The 21,996-nt window shown below is 42.4% G+C and overlaps 1 long non-coding RNA gene across 2 annotated transcripts in view; it reads left to right on the top strand.

The window, feature by feature from the left end:
• The window catches only part of LOC140105853 (uncharacterized), a 35,992-nt gene that overhangs the window by 12,082 nt on the left and 1,914 nt on the right, over positions 1-21,996 (top strand). The window contains exon 4 of one of the 2 annotated variants that reach the window (XR_011850660.1): positions 9,386-9,565. The exons of the other annotated variant lie outside the window; for it this stretch is intronic. This is a non-coding gene — a long non-coding RNA (uncharacterized lncRNA). Of the gene's footprint in view, positions 1-9,385; positions 9,566-21,996 lie in introns of those variants that run through there. 2 annotated transcript variants of the gene reach the window in all.

Here is a 21,996-nt window from a genome sequence, read left to right as displayed (position 1 = left end):
CGACTTGGCGCAGATTGCGCCCAATCTACTAAGAGATCAGAGTGTCTCAGTAGATACGAGTGCTGGAGTGCTGACACGTGGGATTTTAATACTGGCACTCACAAAGCCATTGTTGTCCTCTCATATCGCTTTTATTGAGCCTTTTCTATAAGCACTTTTTGGGTTTCTCTAAAACCTCTGTGAAACAATCCCCTATATGAGCATTACTTCTATTTATGTGGAGGTCTAGCATTGCAGATACAATTCTGTAGCTCTAATTTTTTGTTGGGTAACAAACACAAAGAGCTGCAATACATAGACGTCTGTGCACACCAATGTTATCCAGTTGAAGTCTTCACTGGATTGCTGGCAGATTGTGTCTGAACCCAGCTTGTGGCTCCCCCCAGAGTAGCTGGATTGATTGGCTACACTCGGATTGGGCACTGCTCTCTGCTACTTGGACGCAAATGGAACCATCTGTTACACCTCTAGTTAAAAGAACATAAAGTTGAGCATTTCATATAGACAATACCACCCCTGATACTCCATATCCTAAACATTGCTCTGTCTCACTTGGCAGGAGATCACGTCATGGTAGGGCCAATAAGAGAAAACAGACACCAGAGCTCGGCAGAAATAGATAACATATTTATTTCACATTTCATCTCTTTACCAGCAGATGGAATGAAATCTTTTATCGTTTTACACAGTGACTGCTTGTGGAACTTACACATCTCTTCGATAGCGCACCCCCACGTTGTATGATCTCATATGTAATGTTATACCTAACAAAAATATCTAGGGATCGCTCATCACTGTTGGGAGCAGAACCTAAAATATTACATATGCTATATAAAGTTACACATGAAGTAGCCATAGAATAATGTGTCTTCTGACAAAATACCCTCCCGACCCTGCACAGGATACAATGTGGTTGTGACCTATATAATTTACATATGTGAAAATCGACCAAGAATATTAAGAAATAATATATTTTTGTTTTTTTAAACTGCAGTTATTTAGAGCCTCATTTTATTGTAGATTTGTCTACATAAATTTATGTCAGGGTCCCCTATATCTTAATCCTTAAAGGGGTTGAACAATTATTGAAATCCTCCAGCCATAGGGACCCCCATTTTTGTGATGGGTTAGGGTCTAAGCAGTCGAACCCCCACTGATCACAAGAATAGCAGTTCTGTTCTCACTAGTTGTTTGAGTGTAGATTGAACTTGTGCCCAGTTGTTTCACTCAATGCTATAGGAGCATTCAAAATTGCTGAACACAGCACTCAGATATCTACAGCACTTTCAAAAACATTGGGGCTTATTTACTAAGGGTCCTGCTGCCGTATTTTCGCGGTTTTCCCGACATTTTGGGGATCGTACCAGGGATTGTGTTTCACGCGATCATTTTGTGTCACTTTCACGTGGCACAAATCAGGGGGGCGGGCCGATGGACGATCCAACGGATTCGGACAACGTGCAGGATTTAACATTTAAAATTGTGTAGCATCCAATGCACTTACATGTACCCGGAGGAAGACTGTGAACTCCGACGGACCTGACCAGGGAAGCGACACATGAGGGAAATCGGGCGCACGATTTTCATGAATAGCACACCTCAGGGATCGCGCAGGGACCGGGAAAGTAAATGTGCCCCATTGAGCGAAATTCATTTAGACGGCCGTTTTGAACGCCAGTCCTATAATTTTCTTCCGGTGGCACTTCGGACTCTTAGTAAAGCTCTGTCAGTTCAAAAATGTAGATCACATCTGAACTGGCAGAGTTTTTTGCTATAGTTTGATTTGGAGTTTCAGAGATACCCAAGAGCTGTGCTCTGCAATTTCCGATAATGAATGGACTCTATCAATTAGAAAGAACAGGACCGCCATTTTCGCGATTGTAGGGGTCTCAGCAGATAGCTCCCTGTCGATTAGATTGTATACACTTATTCTGTGGATAGGGAATAACAATCAAACTTGGCACATCTCCTTTAAGCAGGTATCTGAGTCCAGCTTTCTTTGGTGTGTTTAGTGGTTTCATTACGTTCTATGAGGTGTTAATGTCTGGAATGGATTTGCAACTTTTTGACTAAAAACTCACAACCAGTTCCTAAGTTTTTCTCTACCACATGAGAAGTGGGGTGGACTTGTTACCAAATTCACAAGATAAATCTGGAGAAAGTTGACTTTAGAGTACCGTAATATGTTGAGGCTTGGTCAAAAGTCCTAAATTTGGCTCAAATGGCAGATGTGACAATTATGAGACAAGAAAGGGTCACCTTCCACTCCCCCAAATATATTTTACTGGTTCGGATTTCCCAGCCAACACTTAACTTCCTATTTGATAATCATCTTTTTGGGCATATTCTGCACTTCAATGTGTTAGTGAGTTCTGGTACCCAACTGTTTTCCAGGACCACAAATGTTTCATAAAATGTTGTACCAAGAATGTTTTATATCCGCAGGTCCCACTTCTGATATCCATACATGTATTTTGAGAAAATGGGTTCCCTGGAGCCGGCTACACACCAATGTCTTTAGTTCATGGAAACTGACCTGTATGCTGGCCCGATCCTGGGGACTCCACATATTGGACAGAATGGGAGTCCTTCCATTATACAGAATCCTGATGCAAGGCCTACCCGATCACCAAACTGTAGCACCTTCGGATCAGTTATCACAGTACTGACATTGCAGTTCTGCCGGCAGACAGGGAATCCTTGCTTCATATTTCTGTATAATGCAAAGACTCCCATCTGTGAAAGGAGTTCAGGGATTGGACCAACATTTGGCCTAATCCTTGACTCCACTGGTGAGGCATCAGGTTAGAGAATGTATAAATGGAGATATTCTTCTGTGCAGATCTTGGTGCAGGACCTTAAAGGGGTTATCCGGGTTTAAAAATTTGTTAATGGCCGGGCTGGGGAGGGCTATTTAAACATAATAAACATGTACTTACCTCCTCCGGTGCTGCTGATGTCCCGCGCCGCGGCCCGTCTTCTCTGTGCGCTGGTTTCAGTACAAGGACGCACAGGGAGCTTCCGGCCGGCCGGAAGCTCCCATGCGCACCATCTCCCAGCGCTTACAACGCTGAGAGATAGGGACGGATGGGAGGAGCCGTCCACAACGCGGACCGGAAGCTCCCTGTGCGCGACTTCCGTGCCCCTGTTTCGAAGTGATCGCGGCGCAGGACATCGGCGGCGCCGGAGGAGGTAAGTCCATGTTTATTATGTTTAACTATCCCTCCCCAGCCCAGCCATAAATAAATTTTTAAACCCGGATAACCCCTTTAATGGGATATGGCTCGGACACCACAATTTAGAGTTTTGACCTCTTAATCATTATGAGGCATCCATTGGCTGGCATAGACTTCAGCTATAACCTGGATCAGTTATCTAGACCACCTTGTTATCTATACTTTTTCCTAAAGTTGTGAGTTGGATCCAAACAGACAAGTGCAACATCCCCCACCGGGGCCTAGCCCTTGAGGTGAGGCCTGGAGTCAGCCGGGGCCCGCGGTACCGGAGTGGCTGTCGGTTGCGGCCTAAGCACGCTGTTGTCACGGTGCTTGGTACGGGGGAACCGGAGGGCTGTCCTACAGCCTGGCAGGTCTCCAGCAGGGTGGTGTTGGCAAGAAATGATGAGGGAGAGGCTGCTATAGCGGATCTCCCTGGGGCAACCCCTTAATGTCCCGAGTGTGAGTCTCTGTGTGGTGGACAGGGTGCCGGTGATGATGGGAGTGGTAGTAGCAGGGACCAGACGGAGGCAGAGGTTGAAGAAAACAACTTACAGTTCTTTATTGGAACCGCAGGAACTTCAGCAAACGTGCCTTTAACAGGTAGATGGAGTACTGGAGAGGTATTTGGAGGGAGCCGCAGGATGTAGGTCACCAGCCTGGATGTAAGGGCAGGCTGGGAGGCAGCTGTGTCCTTAGAGGAGGCTTCAGCTCGTCCTGCAGGGCTTCAGGTATCACCTTTAAAGGTAAGATGATACCCCTTTTCCTCACTACACTAGCTCTAGTCTAATCTTCCACTTCAGGCAGGGGCTAGGCTCTTCCTGCACTGGTCTGGTATGCTAGAGACTCTGAGCTGCTGCTCAGCTAACTACTCTCTGCTTGTGTCCTACAGACCCAGAGGGCCTGACTAAGGCCGGTCTCTCTCCTGAGAGAGAGTTCTCTCTTTCTCCTCTGGGGAGAGACTTCTCTCCTTCTCCTCTAGAACATTCCAGGCTAGGGGGTTTTATTACCTCCCTTTGGTCAGGTGGTGGCTGCTCCTCCAATTACCTCTCAGTGCACAGAGACAGGATGTAACACAGACATTGGTTGACATAATTACATCACAAATTAACATCTGCCTTGCCAGGCAGGATTAACCACTGCAATTTCCCCTTGATCCTATAAGGACCATGTAGTGTAATGTGGTGTTACCTACAGGTGGGACGTATTCGCAAGCACTACCTCGCCATTGCATCGGCGAGGGTGTTGCATACCCCGGGGGCAATTGAAAGAGCCGCCCTCGGCTCGACTACAGATGTTTTGGGGCACAGAGGGGGCTAAGGCACTTCTGGGAAGTGCAGGCTATGTGAGGTGTAGGGACAAACCGCCCATGGTCCTGGAGACAGGCACCTGGGTTGGTGTCGGACTAAGACAAAAATATGTATAGCTGTATGACAGTTGGTCGCTGACGCCATTAAACCGAACTGTAGGAAAGGTGTGGTGTCATGTCCTGTAATCCACTCCTTGCACCAAGGCCTGTATATTTGTTTTATCAACGCTTCTTCCCTGGCGGCAATTATATAGTGTGTCTATCTGCATTGCCTTAGCATATGCGACACGAGTACCTCCTGACTGACAACCTTACCCCTGTATGAGTGGCATCCAGGTGCTATCTATGTAACACCCCCGGTCCCCTAAGGACCCGCAGTTTACGGACTACCCCCATGTGCAAACCTCAGTTTGAGGGATAGGTAGCGGTCAGTGTTTTACACAAAAAGACGGTCCGACACAGCCACACTACAACCTGAAAAGCCTATAAAAGGGTTAATGCAGACTACTGGCATATAGACAGGGTGCTAGCGTATTGTAAGCTCACATTGGCTTAGGAGCTCAATGGGTACACATCTTAAACGTTGCAAACGTTACATAGGAAGTTTAGGCTACTCAGGGTAGCAGCATAAAATTTCTCTTTTCCTGCAAAGAAAAGGCATAAAAGTGCAAACAGAATGTCCATACCTAAAAAGGAAGGCATTAAGTGCAAAATAATAAGTCAATAGCCATAGCAACTTTTCCCTGGAGTATCTGGCAAAAGTCTCTCAGAAGGTCTCTACTGACAAAGTCCATCTTCTGGGTACAGCCCTTGATGTGGGGGAAAAGTGCAATGAAGAAGCAAAGGGTCTCCTCTATTTGGAGAGGGACAGAGTCCTTTGAAGAAATCTCTGCTGTGGCAGAGAAAGGGTGCTATCATAGCACATGGCAATGTATAATCTCTTGACTGAGATAAATAAGGGTAAGAGTCTCAGGACTGTCTCTGGCTCTTTGGGGAAAATGGAGCTATACACACAATATGTACAAAGTACCTGGAGAGGGCTACAGCCCTTCAGGGATTAGTCAGTATCGCTGGGTTCAACAAAGACAGGATCCAGCTCCTGCAGGGAATCCTGTGCGTCCTCAGCGGGAATAGGTGCCGGCTGGGGACACCCGGTGGCAGCAGTGGGTACTGCAGGTGCAGCAACATCCTCCGGACCTTCAGGGGGAGGAGCGCTGTCGCCCGGGGTGTCGGCTGTTCCAGCCGGGGGCTCAACTGAGCCAGGGACCACGGAGGGGTCCAGGAAAAAACAAACGGAGTCCAGCGGCCGCGCCGCGGCTCCTTCCAGCTCCGGTTCTTCCGGGGCCGGGTCATCACCCCATTGGTAACCGGCAAGGGGAGATGCGGGCCTAGATGGAACCTCCGGACAAGGTTCGCTAGCCGGGATGTCTTCTCCCACAGAAGAGCCGCGGGACCTGGCAATGCTCCCGGCAGGGGAACCGGTGGGGGTGGCGCCCTGTATCATGCCCGGCCCATGGATGGCAATGGGACCCGTACTCACAATTACTGTGGATGGGGCATTCACGTGGGTCACCGCCCGGGGACTTGCAGCCGAGGAGGAAGAGGTGTTCGGAGACTCCGGCCACTCGTCGTCCTCATACCAGTCGTCCTGCGGGAAGTAGCGGTCCTCATCGGAGTCGGGGATCCGGATCACACCAGCCGCCCAGGGTCCTCGAGGTCCTTCCTGCAGGGAAAACTCAATGCACTCTCCCGGCTTCAGGTTGTGCAGTCTCTCTGGCAGATCAGGCCTCTTGACAGACCGGCGGGGTATAAATACTTCCCGGCCGGTGTAGTCCTGGGTGGCGAAGCCATAGCCCTTCCGCTTGTCGAAGAACCGGACCATGCCGGTGGTGCGATTCTTCTCGACCCAAGCTCCAGCTGTAGATCGGCCGGCCATATACCGCTGGGCCTCCTTCTCTCGGCGTCGCTGGTCCGAGACAGCGTCTCGGAGTCGCCGGCGGGCGGCCTCACCTCGGCCTTGAGGCTGCGGAGGTGCCGGTGCTGGGGCTCGTGGCTCCGGTGCAGGCTCGGATCTCCTTGGACGACAGGTAGGTGCCGGAACAGGAGCAGGAACCACCGGAGGGTCAGGAACCACTACAGCGGGGCTAGCAGGCCGCGCGGCAGGAGTAGTAGGCCTCGGAGCAGGTGGAGCGGCAACACTAGGCCCAGGCGTTGGCTCAGCAGGAGTCGGGGCCTCCCCACGTGGCGCCTCCACGTGGACCCGCGGTACCGGGATGGTAGCCGGGATAGGGACGAGGAACCGCCCGGGTGGGATTTGGTACTGCGTCACCGTTTGGTAGCATGTCCTGGTGACGAAGGCCCGAGTCAATCCTCGGTGCAGCCGATGTCCAGCGGAGGGTCTTCGGACAGGCTGCGCAGAGACCACCACCATAGTCTCTAAGACCTCATAGAACTCCGGACGCTCCACAGGAGGGAGAGGCGGAGGACCCCACATGGCGTTGTCCTCTCTGTCCAAAGTCCACTCCAGTTCTGGCGCTTCTCTGAGGCAGGGCAGGAAGTCCGCCTCGAGCCAGTGGGAGGAGTCCGAGTCCTTCCCGCCAAGAGCTGTGGCGGGCTCTAATTTTTCCTGCGCCACAGGAGGCGGGGTTCGCGCCCTTCGCGCGTGGGTGGAGCTTGATGCGTCATCTGGGTTTCCCGCCAGTGAAGGTTTTGGCGGGCTGGAATTATTTGCTGCGCCACAGTTTCTGAGGAAAAAATCTTCGGGCGCGGCAGCGCCGGATGTAGCAGAGCTGGTACAGTTCTTGCCAGGATTAACCTCTGGAGTGCGGGAGCGGCGCTCGACCGCACGTGGCAGCAGTATAACACAGTTCATTCCAGAAACGTACAAGTCCTTAGGCCTAAACCCGGATGGCAGCAGGGTTAGGCAGCACAGTCTTTTCAATAAAAGAAAGTCTTTAATGCCGTAATAAGGCACAGAAGTCTATATCCTGTTCGTGACGCCACTTGCAACATCCCCCACCGGGGCCTAGCCCTTGAGGTGAGGCCTGGAGTCAGCCGGGGCCCGCGGTACCGGAGTGGCTGGCGGTTGCGGCCTAAGCACGCTGTTGTCACGGTGCTTGGTACGGGGGAACCGGAGGGCTGTCCTACAGCCTGGCAGGTCTCCAGCAGGGTGGTGTTGGCAAGAAATGATGAGGGAGAGGCTGCTATAGCGGATCTCCCTGGGGCAACCCCTTAATGTCCCGAGTGTGAGTCTCTGTGTGGTGGACAGGGTGCCGGTGATGATGGGAGTGGTAGTAGCAGGGACCAGACGGAGGCAGAGGTTGAAGAAAACAACTTACAGTTCTTTATTGGAACCGCAGGAACTTCAGCAAACGTGCCTTTAACAGGTAGATGGAGTACTGGAGAGGTATTTGGAGGGAGCCGCAGGATGTAGGTCACCAGCCTGGATGTAAGGGCAGGCTGGGAGGCAGCTGTGTCCTTAGAGGAGGCTTCAGCTCGTCCTGCAGGGCTTCAGGTATCACCTTTAAAGGTAAGATGATACCCCTTTTCCTCACTACACTAGCTCTAGTCTAATCTTCCACTTCAGGCAGGGGCTAGGCTCTTCCTGCACTGGTCTGGTATGCTAGAGACTCTGAGCTGCTGCTCAGCTAACTACTCTCTGCTTGTGTCCTACAGACCCAGAGGGCCTGACTAGGACCAGTCTCTCTCCTGAGAGAGAGTTCTCTCTTTCTCCTCTGGGGAGAGACTTCTCTCCTTCTCCTCTAGAACATTCCAGGCTAGGGGGTTTTATTACCTCCCTTTGGTCAGGTGGTGGCTGCTCCTCCAATTACCTCTCAGTGCACAGAGACAGGATGTAACACAGACATTGGTTGACATAATTACATCACAAATTAACATCTGCCTTGCCAGGCAGGATTAACCACTGCAATTTCCCCTTGATCCTATAAGGACAATGTAGTGTAATGTGGTGTTACCTACAGGTGGGACGTATTCGCAAGCACTACCTCGCCATTGCATCGGCGAGGGTGTTGCACAAGCCTTATCCAGTATGTCAGCCCTAAATGTCTAAATGCCCCTTGAAAATAAAAAAATAAATCAAGTGAAACACACACATACTGCTCATATTTGTCCATTATATAAAATTTATTGGGTACATATTACCTGTACAAACACACACATATACAGTACATGCAGTCTCAGGCTGCAGTGCCTGGGGTCTACAAGTAAGATCTTTTAATGGGGTCCACCACTGTACACCTACATGCAAATAATACCTGATATATATATTCTCAAATTCCTAAAACTGACTGATAGCTTACTTCTTGGTCCTTGCCTAGGAATCCTGTCAGTAACTTGCTGACTGGCCATTGCCTTTAACTTAGGCCCCCTTATCGCTGTGTACCAGCAATATATGCCCTTACAGTAATTCCGGGGGCCCACCAAGCTCAGGGCCCCACCGGTGGATTCACCTGTTCACCTGTGGGCTAGTCTGAGTCTGAGTACATGTAGTTCTACTATGTGATTGGATTTTTATTTTCATGTCAAAAGTTTATCAATTAAAAAAACATTTTACATTTATAATTTGAGATTTGTGTTATTATTATTAAGCATTGGTTTTTGTCCCAGAATCCACATCATGTGATAATCTGACAATGATTAAGTCCCATGGAGTTTGGATTAGAGGACAATTTTTTGTGAATTTTCAGTCCTCTATGTGCAAGAGGGTGGAGACCTAGCTGCTGTGACTCGCTGATGCCCCTCCCTTTTGTGTGTACTCTGATTCTTCAATAATTGGTTGGAAACATAGCTGCTGTGACTCACTGATGTCCCTCCCTTTTGTTTGTAATCTGATTCTCCAAAGACTGGGTGGAGACCTAGCTGCCGTGACTTGCTGATGCCCCTCCCTTTTGTGTGTAATCTGATTCTTCAATGAGCTTCTGTCTGTCCTGCTGTCAAGATGGAGTTCAGCTCAGAATTTACAGTGAAAAAAAGATCCGGTGTGAAGGAGAGAATATAAGAAGAGCCAAATTGCATGAAAAAGAAGCGCATATATTACATGATTGTTTGTATTGACTTGAAACTTAAAAGTTTTTGAAAAGTTACTGACTATGTCGAAATTATTTCATTATGACTTAGTAATTTAGTAATGTTCCTTTCTGTAATATGTGGAATTGTATTTATTATATAAATTGGAATTTTATATCCTGTATGTGTATAATATAGATAAAAAAGTACACATATCAAATGCACATATCTCGCACCTCCCAAGAATGTCTATTGGTTTTCTTCATATTCAGATTTACCATGTAGGGGCCGGCATCTATAATACAGCCTTCTTGTTCCCATCTGCAGCCATCAATCTCACTTCTTTCCATGAAACATATCCATGGTTACAGCTCCAGAACACAAATCAGTCTGGGTTTTTCTTACACCTCCTGCATTACCTATTGAGAGAAGCAGAGCTCTGAATGTTACAGTGCAGGATGTTGGGAAATCAGACCCGAGCCGGCTACAGCTGTTCCATGTAATCTTAAGTAAGGAGATGGCTCGCACCACATCCGCAGGGCCCGTCAGTCTTACTGGTGATTTTTATATAGGATAGGTGGCAATCCTCGAGATAAGCACCGATCACAACGAAGAATGCTGTTAGTGGCACGAAACCAGGATAATCTGCTGCCTGTAGAACGATCATAAATCACAACAATCCATGGAAAATTACTCAATGTATATTAAACATATGTATATGGTATATACGTTACACTATTAAAAATTCAGGCACCATAACATAGTGCTAATAAAAATGCAATAACACACCCCCAACTATACGGTTTGAATGATATGACCTAGCCAGTATTTCGACTGATCGTCCAAAAAATTTTTGGCTGGTCCCATTATATATTGGTGTATGTATGTTTGTGCAAAGAGGCCCCCTGAAAATACTGTCCATGACATGGGGTTTGACTTAAAAGTACCAGTCACAATAGGCAGCCTAATGTGGTTGATATTGTTGAGTCGCAACCATTTTTGCAGACAATGTGGGGAATTTATCACCCTATTTATCACTGGGGAGGTGGCATGGAGGGACAGGGAGTAGGTCGGACGAAAGCTGGGGTGCCCATTCCTGCCCATTTGCTTTAGCTTGTGCTAGTACAGGCAGACCCCGGGGTCCGTACAAGATAGGGTGTGTAGGTTTGTTTTTAAGCTGAATGTAGGTCGGAACTGTATATTTTATCATTGTAACCCCAGAAAAAAAAATTTTGGTCTCTGTTTCAATTAGATTTTAAAAATGTTAGATTGTCATTAGAACCAGGATAAATAATAAAGCTTAATTGCAGGCACCTTTATATAACTATTATAGCTGTTTATTGTAGCCTAAGGATAAAGTACAGTAATTGAACAATATCCAGAGGTCCGTTTGTAACTAGGGGTCATCTGTAAGTCGGGTGTTCTTAAGTAGGGGACCGCCTGTATCCAAGTACAGGCTACACCAGTATTATACACACAACGGGGGAAATTTAATATGGCTTAGCAATCCGATTCTGACACACACAACCCCAATCCGGAACTTCCGCTTCATTTATTATTTCCATGCACCAATAATAATCTTATTTTTTTTTTATATACTGCCGTGAGACAAATATATCACGTCTGTGCGCCATTAATATATTGCAGCGTAAAAGCCAACAGCTAGTCAGAAACAACACAGTCGTGTCCTACAACACAGGTAATAAATTCCCGCCAATGTGCCCGGTCATAATAAATCCCCAAATATTTTTAAGTAAAAACGTTAAACCAACCCACCATTGTGTCATCTGTAATTGTATGGACTCTAAGACCCCTAAGGCAACAGGGCTGGCAACTGTATCATTGTGTTTATTCTGTTACCAGCCTCGAAGGACGCTCCCACGTCCCATTTGCTTGGAGTTGCATTCCTCTTTTTTATCCTGGAACACGGCTCGTTGTGCCCAGAACCGCAAGCCAAAGATACATCACAGGAGAATGGATGGGTGGTCAATGGGGGAGGCAAGAGACCATGGGCATATCAGAGAAACAGACACAGACAACAAAGGGGTAGACCATGTACGCTTTGGGCCAATCTGAACAATGCCACAATAAGTCGAAGAAAATAATGACACAAAGAGGCCGTCCAATATAGAAAAATGTTGTTGCCTTTTCCAAACATAGTACCCCACTTGTACACAGGCTGCGTATGAAATTACAGCTCCTCTGTATTCACTGCAAGACAGCTGGACTACAATATCAGACACAACTACAAACAGCCTTGGTGCCGTTTCTGGAAGAAAGTGGCCATGTTTATCTATCCTTTTATGTTGGATGGAATTCTTTTACAACAATAGTTTAGCTCCAAAGAAGTTAAACACTCGTAGAGCAAAAGATATCATCTATCCCAGTCCTGATTCTTCTTGTCATTGTTCAATAGATCAAGAATTTGCCCCTGTTAAAGGTTTTCCAAAAATGCACTACAATATCCAATGGAATGTGCCACATGTAAAATTTAAGATTATGGAGGTACAGTATACATGTTGGAAAATTTGTGAACTAACTTTGTGTAAGAGCCGTTCTGTCTCTCAATGATCTTGTGCTATTAACTGTTATTTCTGGGTGAAAATATATCCCCATAAATTTGTAATTACATTCGAAAGACCAACCAAACATGTGATATATGGACGGACCTGGTGTGGCAGAGTGAAAGTTACATCTACGTGACTCCCTGAATCATATAATGGGAACTTCCCTTTAGGATGTGTTTACAAAGGTGTTCTGCCTTCTTCTTTGCTGGAAAAAAATTTCAAATGCGATGAAATTGTAGAAAAAATGCATTTGCTCTTGTGGACACAGTTTTTACAGCGTTTACTGTGCGTCCCATATGACACCTCTACTTTATTACTTGGGTCCGGGGGCGTTACTTGAGGGGGTGCAGAGGGTGCGGTCGCATCTGGACCCAAGAGGTTTAGGGGGCCCATCGATTGTCACTTTCCCATATGAGAAGACTATTACTATAATCCATACATTATAGTCAGGGGCCTGGCACAGACTTTGCACTGGGGCCCATCAGCTTCAAGTTACGCCATTGCTTGAGTCTATGGGGATAAGGGGAGAAAAGAAAACCGAGACGGTAGCGCTACCTAGCGCAAGGTTATCCTTTTTAGGCGATGGTTATTTAGGAAACATAGAGGTATCAGACTAACCTTCGGGAGTTGTGCTGATAATCAGCCACAACGATGGTTTTCGCTAATAATAGGTGTTTTGACGCAGTCTGTCCCCCTGGCATGGCCTATGGGCCCTGGGGTATATTACACCAAACAAAATGTTTAGTGGTGCGTCGTGTGGTGCATCGTTATAGGAATGGACGTATAGGAATGGCGCCGTCACGTTCTTTTCATTCAAAGTAGGATCCGTTTATTTCTGTTTTATTTAGGTGCTTCCCAATACCAGCCACCCCACATCATCAGATACAGACCTGAGGAAGCACCTAAAGAAGGTGCGAAACGCATTGTCCTGTTTTTACTTGTCTTCTGGAAATAAACGAATCCTTCTTTGAAGGAAAAGAATGTGCCAGCGCCATTCATATACATCCATTTTTTTCCCAATAGCAGTGTGCCACTCGACGCAACGCTTTACATTTGCTTCATTATTCCTTGGGTCGTATGATCATGGGGATACCAAATTTATGTAGGTTGCATTATGTTTTAATAGATTTTTTTTAAAAATGTACCTTTTGTACAAAAAAATTGTCTTCATTTTGCCATATTCTGACTTCTACTTCAGCAAACGAACCTTTATTTGGTGATATTTTTTTGTAGGACATGATGGCATCTAAATTACTACCTTTTTTGGGGATTGTGCTGACTTTTGATCACTTTTTACAATTTTTTTTCCATTATGGGGTTCACCACCGGAATTACCATTTTTACATATTGATAGATCAGGACTTTTTGGGTACCGCAATACCTAACATGTTTATGATTGTATTTGTTTATTTATTTGTATATCAGTTTTAAAGAAATGGGGATGATTTTAATTTTTTTTATTTTTTTGCTACTTTTTAGACCCCCGACTTTACTTTAACCTCTTACCAATGTGTTGGCTGCATGTTTTCTGAGCATTTGTTACAACATTTAAAAAAAAAATTTTACAATTTTTAAAATATTTTTACTACTTTTTAGACCCCCAAGTTTACTCTAACCCTTGGAGGTCTGATCATTTTTACCATATACAGAAATACTACATATTGCAATATATGGGGACTTTTCTAGAGATCCCAGACCTCCATAGTGAGAATGCTATTTGGAACTGACTTCTAGCCCATCTAGATGATCTTAGGAGATAACTAGAGATGAGTGAGCACTAAAATGCTTGAGTGCTCGTTATTCGAGTCGAACTTTTCCCGATGCTCGTGCTCCCGGTGCTCGTCTCGAATAACGAACCCCATTGTAGTCAATGGGAGACTCGAGCATCTTTCAAGGGGACCAAGGCTCTGCACAGGGAAGCTTGGTCAAACACCTGGGAACCTCAGAAAAGGATGGAAACACCACGGAAATGGACAGGAAACAGCAGGGGCAGCATGCATGGATGCCTCTGAGGCTGCTTAAATGCACCATTATGCCAAAATTATGGGCAACAGCATGGCCATGACAGAGTGACCGAATGAGGCTAGATGACCCTGACACTATAGGTGACAGCATGCAGAGGCATGTGGAGCCCTAATAAGGGCTGTTGGGTTCTTGTCACTCCTACCTAACACTATTCTAATAGAACGCCCTAACGCTTTCCCTGACCAGCAGCAGCTCTATCACTAACAGCATCCAGGCAGAGAATAATCTGAGCAGCGCGGGCAGTGGCTAGTAGTATTCCAGGGTCACCTGACCAGGCCAGCCAACCACTGCTATCGACATGTAAGTATACCATGTGATGCTGGGTGTACTGCAGAGCCACCTGGCTTGTGATTGGCTCTGTTCGTCTGAGCAACGAGCAGTTGCGAGTAGACTAATGCTTGAACGAGCATCAAGCTCGGACAAGTATGCTCGCTCATCTCTAGAGATAACTAAATCAGACAATCAATTTGGACCCATTTGGACCTAACAGAGATGTTATTTCTTCTAGATATATGATTTTATATGAATAGGAAACTCAATATTTATACATCACGTCACCATGTTATATCCTTTATAACAGCAGTTCTCCCAGAACATCCTTACGTCAGGGTAAATGTAAAATGTATAGATCTCCGAGCCTAATGTTTGTTCTGCCTTAATAAGAACAGAGCGTTACCTTTACTATGCTCCGAGGTAAAGCTTAAACAGCTCAGCTTGTGTGTCTAGATCATATGGCAGCAGCTCATTAATCATGACCTACAACCATCCACACCACATGGCTTAATTATAACCCATCTTCCCAAATTTATCTTAGCCTTTCATCGCTCTGACCTTGCAGGATGGCAGCCTTCTAGGAGAGAAAATAGGGCCTTGGCATTGCCGCTTGTTAACATATTTCCCTGTTCCCATCATATGTTTATACTCTAATTCCTGCATCAGTCCGTCATAACTGTCCAACAGCATGTGCAGAAAACCCTCCATTCCCCATGGCACGGCCAGACCCTGATGTCCTATGTCAGATCATGAAAGATTTAAAACATACAACACTATATAAAAGCATTTACTCAAGTGAAATAAAATAATAATAATATTTGTGTTTTCAAATAAATGCATAAACATAGAACAACAATAAAATGATGAGGACTATTCTATGTAAATACTAATCTTATTGCTTCAAACACATTACATTATTAGGAGGGGATCAGCTTCACATCCGAATCATGATAGATACAAATGGACTTCCTTTCCCTATTACTATATAATAAAGAATAATTATGTATAATTATGTATATAATATAATTATGTATATAATAAGACATTTTTTTTATTCTTTTTTCTTTTTTTTTTTGTATTTTTTCTTAATATATATATATATATATATATATATATATATTAAGAAAAAATACAAAAAAAAAAGAAAAAAGAAAAGAAAATACAAAAAATGGATAAATAAATGAAAAATATTACAGTCAATATTACCATCAATTACAGTGAAGGGGGTTTCTGAGTAAGAGAGAGCTTGACTTCAGTGTTAAAATCTCCGCTTCCTTGACCTTATAATAACAATGTATAACAATTGACATCTCACTTCAAAGTAGTTTTTCTCGATGATGCCACCACACTGTGTAATGAAAGAAACAAGATCTGGAAGGTGTGTCAGCTGCATGGCAACATACTGCTAGTGGTTTTTTAGGTTAATTTCTGCTGACAGGTTCCCTTTAAGTTTATTTCTCCACACCATAGGCTTCTTTATTCTTGTTCATTTCATCTGTTTACATATCATGGATCCAGGGATTTAGGGCTCTCCATCCCATATGGGGAGAGTAGGTCCCAACCTCAAGGTTGACTTGGATATTTCCTCATGATAGACCAGTGTCCATTTGCAACCCTGACTATAATTCCAAAGGTATCTTGCATCTCTATTTGCATCTCTATCTCTTGTCTTATCTCGGATCAACTTCAATACACTGTTGCACAATACACAGTTCAATATTCTCTCTTTCTCCGAAAATTAAATCTCTGCCATCAAAATCTTACCCTCTAGAGGTAAATTTTAAATGAAGAACACATTGGTAGCCACTTACTCCAGGTACTGAGGGTCAATGGTTAAATGCCCAGATGTAGGCACAATAATGAATTTAGAATTCAAACAATTTTAGTGAAATTCTGCTATTTTTTGAGCAGAATAATTTCATATGGTTTTCATACATCAGTTCTATCTAATCATTTAGGCAAAACTGATGACGTTTATCTATTTATTTATCTCCCTGATGATTTGTAGCCTAAAATGTGGCACAACAATAGACACATAAGACTGAAAACCAGACTATAAACTATTTAGATCATTGGACTCTCGAGGACTCACTGGTTTTGGTTGGGAGTTTAACTTTTCTTCTCAATGTTTGCTTCAGTTCCTTCCATCATCTCTCTTCTTGTCCTCACTTCTTCCTTCCCCCACTTTCTTTCCTCCTACCATTCTGAGCCTCCATATACAAACAGAGGTTAGTGGTTATGGCTGGTGCTTCAATGAACCCTAGTGCCTGAGTGAGTGTAGCATGTTTGGGACCTATATTCAAAACCCCTTATATAGGGAACCTGTCATCAGAAATTGGCCTAATAAACAGCTACCACTACGTTGTCATGAAGCTGAACACCTTCCAGATCTTGTTTCTTTCATAGCCTGTTGTGTTGGTATCTTCCAGAAAATCAAGTTTGAAGTGAGATGTAAATTGGTTTTATGAAGTCAAGGAGGCGGAGAGTTTAACATTGACGTCAAGCCCTCCCTGCCTTAAAACACCCCCTTTGCTGTAATTATGGTCCTGCGCATGATGTCAATCACATGGGAGAAGGTGTTCAGAGACAGGGAGAGCTTGACTTCAGTGCTGAACTCTCCATCGTCCTGACTTGATACAACTAATTAACATCTCACTTCAAAGTAGATTTTCTGGATGATTCCACCAAGCTGGGCCATGAAGAAACATGATCTGGAAGGTGTTCAGCTGCTTGACAACATACTGCTAGTGGTTTATTAGACCAATTCCTGATGACAGGTTCCCTTTAAGAACTCCAACTTCTTGAGAAAGTAATTTGTTAAAGCATTGCAGCATTTTATGACAGGCTGAAAATCCCAGTACAGCTACTCAGTAGTCACACATAGACACATATGTAGGATCTCACTTTGGGGCACACTGTTGTGAAATTGTCTTTCTGTAAGAATCTGGACATCTTGTGTGGCAAATGTTTGGACAAGGAATCTTTGTGAATATCATTATTACCTTTTGTAGACTTTTTTTGTTCTTAAAATACTACAATTTTTAAGCAAGGAGACCTGTCATTGTATCCCCATATCTCTGCTTGCTGTCCTGCTATAAAAAGCTTCATTGTTTACTCCCTGTGGATATAAACTGGTTCCTGGTCATATGATGTCACAAAGATGCAAGGTTTGTTATGTCCCTAGGCATGTGATGTCATACAGGTGCACGTCTCGTTATATCCCTGGTCATGTGATGTCACACAGGTGCAAGGCTTGTTATGTCCCTGGTTATGTGATGTCACACAGCTGCACGTCTTGTTATATCCCTGGTCATGTGATGTCCCACAGGTGCAAGGCTTGTTATGTCCCTGGTTATGAGATGTCACACAGCTGCACCTCTTGTTATATCCCTGGTCATGTGATGTCACACAGGTTCACTGTGCACAGTAATGCAACTGAAACTAATGCGGATAGGGTCAAATGTAGTTTTTTTGGGGAACATATCACCCTTTTTTTTAGATAAAACCTAGTGTGAAACCCTCCATGAAATTTATTTGTTTTCAGTCCCATAGAGAAGTCTGCCTGATCATGGTTTAAAAAGATTATGGGCTCAAAAAAAACAACCAGAAAAAAACAGGGAGAGTATGAGAAAACACAGCTATGGTTGAACCCTCAGAATGCATCATTCCATGGTCCTCTTTTACCTAAAATGAGCAATAAAAATGCCAATATATATTTTTTATTATTGCATTCATATTTTTGTTAGGTTTGTTAGGCTTCTGTTTGCCTATAATGAAGTAAGAAAAACACCAAAGAAAAAAGTTTAGCTAAATACAAAAAACATCCTTTTGTAAGAGACCAGCCTTATCACTCGCATCTCCTGGCATGTTAAGATGCATGAAAAAGAGCAACACACCAGTGTTTTCATTTGTTTTCCAAGGTATAAGAAGCATTTCTTAATGTTGGAATTTTTTTGGGTAATGTCTTTTTACGTCCTACAGAACGGATTATGGGGAAAAAAATAAGATAAAGAAAATGCACCTATTTGTAAGGCGAAGTTCACACTATCGTTAGATAAGAGCCAGTGCGAGACAAACACACATTGACCAATAGGAGAAGTAAAGAAATGCACAATAAGGCTCAACAAAGCAGTTTTTTGTAAACAAGAATCATCAATTTTATTTAGAGACAGACAAGAAACAATTACATACATTTAAAAGCATTTAAGATGTGATATAAGAGATACAGGACGGTGACCAAGGTATAGCTCAACCGCACAACACCCACTGTTCAGTCACCTGATAAAGACTGTAAACCTCCGTATGTGCAACTGAAGACATGTTATTGGGGGACATTAATCATAGTTTGTTAGACAGCTTTTGAAATTTTTTTGCGCAAAAATCTGGCGCAATTTTCTGGCGCACGGCAAAGTTCAGCACTTAGTGGTTCTGAGCCCCTGCGCCTTATCTGTCATAGCGAGCGGCTGCTTTACAGATGTTTGCACGGGATCTATCACAAATTTGCGCCTAAAAAGACGCAAAAAAGGCTCAAAAATGCACCTCCAAAAAAATTCACTTTTCATTACTAAAAACAAAGGTTTTCGTTTGCCAAATGAGAAATTCCCTCTATGCAACATGGAAAATACTTCGGAACAGATTTAAAATGTAAAATTTCCCCAGTAACGACTTCATCATTTTCTATAGGATCATCTGTGTGAGTGATTATTGTCTTATTGTACAGATCTGAGAATATTATCAGTCTCCATTTCATGTAAATTATAATAAAAAAGGCAAAGACTCATTTGAGCAAGATGTTTTTTTTTTTTTAAATATCTGTAACTTTTAGTCCCTGCAGTTCCATCACAATGAGACTGTTTTATGTATCTGACAAGAGTGTATTTTAATGCCCCTAGATGTTGCTGCCACACAACGCACACTAACATTTACATTTCTTTCTAACAGTCTACCTATCAATTTCATCTTTCTCTTCTATGTATGTATGTATCTATCTATCTATGTATCTATCTATCTACCTATCTATCTATCTTTGTATCTATCTATGTATCTATCTATCTATCTATCTATCTATCTATCTATCCATCTCATATCTATCTATCTATCTATCTATCTATCTATCTATCTATCTATTCATCTCATATCTATTTATCTATCTATCTATCTATCCAGTTCTTCTTTCTCTTCTATATATCTTTCCTATACTATCTATCCTTTTTAACTATCTATCCATTTCATATCTATCTATCCCTCTTATCTATTTATCTATCTATCTATCTTTCCTATCTATCTATTTATCCATCTATCCCATATATATATATATATATATATATATACATGCAGTCCCCGGGTTACGTACAAGATAGGGTCTGTAGGTTTGTTCTTTAGTTGAATTTGTATGTTAGTCGGAACTGTATAAGTTATCATTATAGCCCCTGCCAAATTTTTTTTGGTCTCTGTGACAATTGGATTTTAAAAATGTTGGGTTGTCATAAAAACCAGAATTAACACTAAATCTTCATTACAGACACCTGTGATAACTGTTATAGCTGATCATTGTAGCCTAGGACTAAAGTACAATAAATTACCAATATCCAGAGGTCCGTTTGTAACTAGGGGTCGTATGTAAGTCAGGTGTTCTCAAGTAGGGGACCGCCTGTATACAACAATCTCTGTCAAAAAAACAACACTTTTTCTAACTATCCTTCTCCAACCAACTATGACTTCAATGTTAACATTATAACACATACTCAAAAAAGCAGCACTTTATATTTACTATCAAGAATGTCCCAAAAATACAAGCCTGAACTATTTTCTGGGGTGTTTCTAGTGCAGTTGCCTGCTGGATGTAATAAAACCATAGTAGCCATCTGATGGGATACATACAAGATGCAAGAGGAACAAGTGTGAAACTAAACCATTTAGTAAATTGCACTAAAAGATATTTCTTATATTGTAAACATCTTTGCATAAATGTTCCCATAATGTTATGGTTATATTATTTATTGCTTAGTTAGTTGTTGGATCCAATTTTATTTTTTGGTATTCCTTTATAGAGTGATGGGAAAGTGATTGGGATTCTCCAGGTATTCCTAGGTATGCAATCATGACAGATATATAGATGCAAAAAAAGAATAGATAGCTAGATAAAAATATAGATTGATTGATCGATTGATTAATTGATTGATATGAGATAGATATGAGATAAATAGATAAAAGATAGATACATTAGATAAAGAGAGAGATAGGCTGATTAATGAAAAGGTAGATTATAGATAGAAAGAAAGATGATAGATAAATAGATAGATAGATAGATATTATATAGACCGATAGATTAGATAAAATATGTATATGTAGATAGATAGATAAAGAGATATATTGATTGATAGATTGATTGATTGATTGATTGATAGATTAGATAAAAAGATGATAGATACATTTGTTATAGATATGTAGGTAGGTTGATAAATAAGATAGATAGATAGATAGATATGGGATAGATAGATAGATAGATAGATAGATAGATAGATAGATAGATAGATAGATAGATAGATATGAAATAGATAGATAGATAGATAGATAGATAGATAGATAGATAGATAGATAGATATTTTATAGACTGATAGATTAGATAAAAATATGTATATGTAGATAGATAGATGGATTGATATATAGATAGATAGATTAGATAAAGAGATGTATTGATTGAATGATTGATTGATTGATTGATTGATCGATTGATTGAATGATAGATTAGATAAAAAGATTATAAATAGATAGACAGATAGATAGATAGATAGATAGATAGATAAATTGATAAATCAAATAGATAAACAGATAGATATTATATAGACAGATAGGTTAGATAAAAATCTGTAGATCGATAGATCTTTCTGCTTGTAACCTATATAATGATTAGGAAGCTTAACTTGCAATTCCTGATTGGACAGGGGTGGGGGTTGGGGTGCAGCTGGTCTGGATGGATAGTTCATGCATTTTCCTGACATATTTCTTGTATCCCAAATCCATGTCCAGAATGAGGTATGTTACACACACCCGAAATATACATCTCCCAAAATACTAAGTAGCTGAGCTCTTTATATTTATTTTTCCTAATCAACGACTTTTCTCTTCACATTAACATTTTGATTTTAAACTAGTCAATTATTGTTTCTATTGTATAAGTTCTTATAATTGACCTTATTATAATTACTATATCATACCTATCATTACATGCATAATGTTCACAGTAACAGTACTGGTAATATATTGAATATTATTAGTAGTAGAGTATTAGAATTTTTTATTATTGGTGGTGAAAGTTAGATTTTTTATTAGTAGTCTAATAGTAAGAATTGCTTATTAGTTGTGTAATAGTAGGTTTTCATTAGTATTGGTAATAATAGGGCCTTTTTAATGAATAGTGATAATGAGATCTGTTAGTTAAAGTAGGATATTTTTATCAGTAGTTGTAAATATGTGACTCTTTATTAGTAGGTAAAAGCAGGATATATATTGTAAGTTGTTATATTACGATTTCTTATTAGTAGTAACACTAGCATATTTTATATGCAGGGCAATGGTAGAA

Source organism: Engystomops pustulosus, chromosome 11 (assembly GCF_040894005.1).
Source record: "Engystomops pustulosus chromosome 11, aEngPut4.maternal, whole genome shotgun sequence".
In the NCBI taxonomy this organism is placed as follows: domain Eukaryota; kingdom Metazoa; phylum Chordata; class Amphibia; order Anura; family Leptodactylidae; genus Engystomops; species Engystomops pustulosus.
Note: the sequence above shows the minus strand (reverse complement) of the source record. Positions and strands in the feature narration are given on the sequence as shown.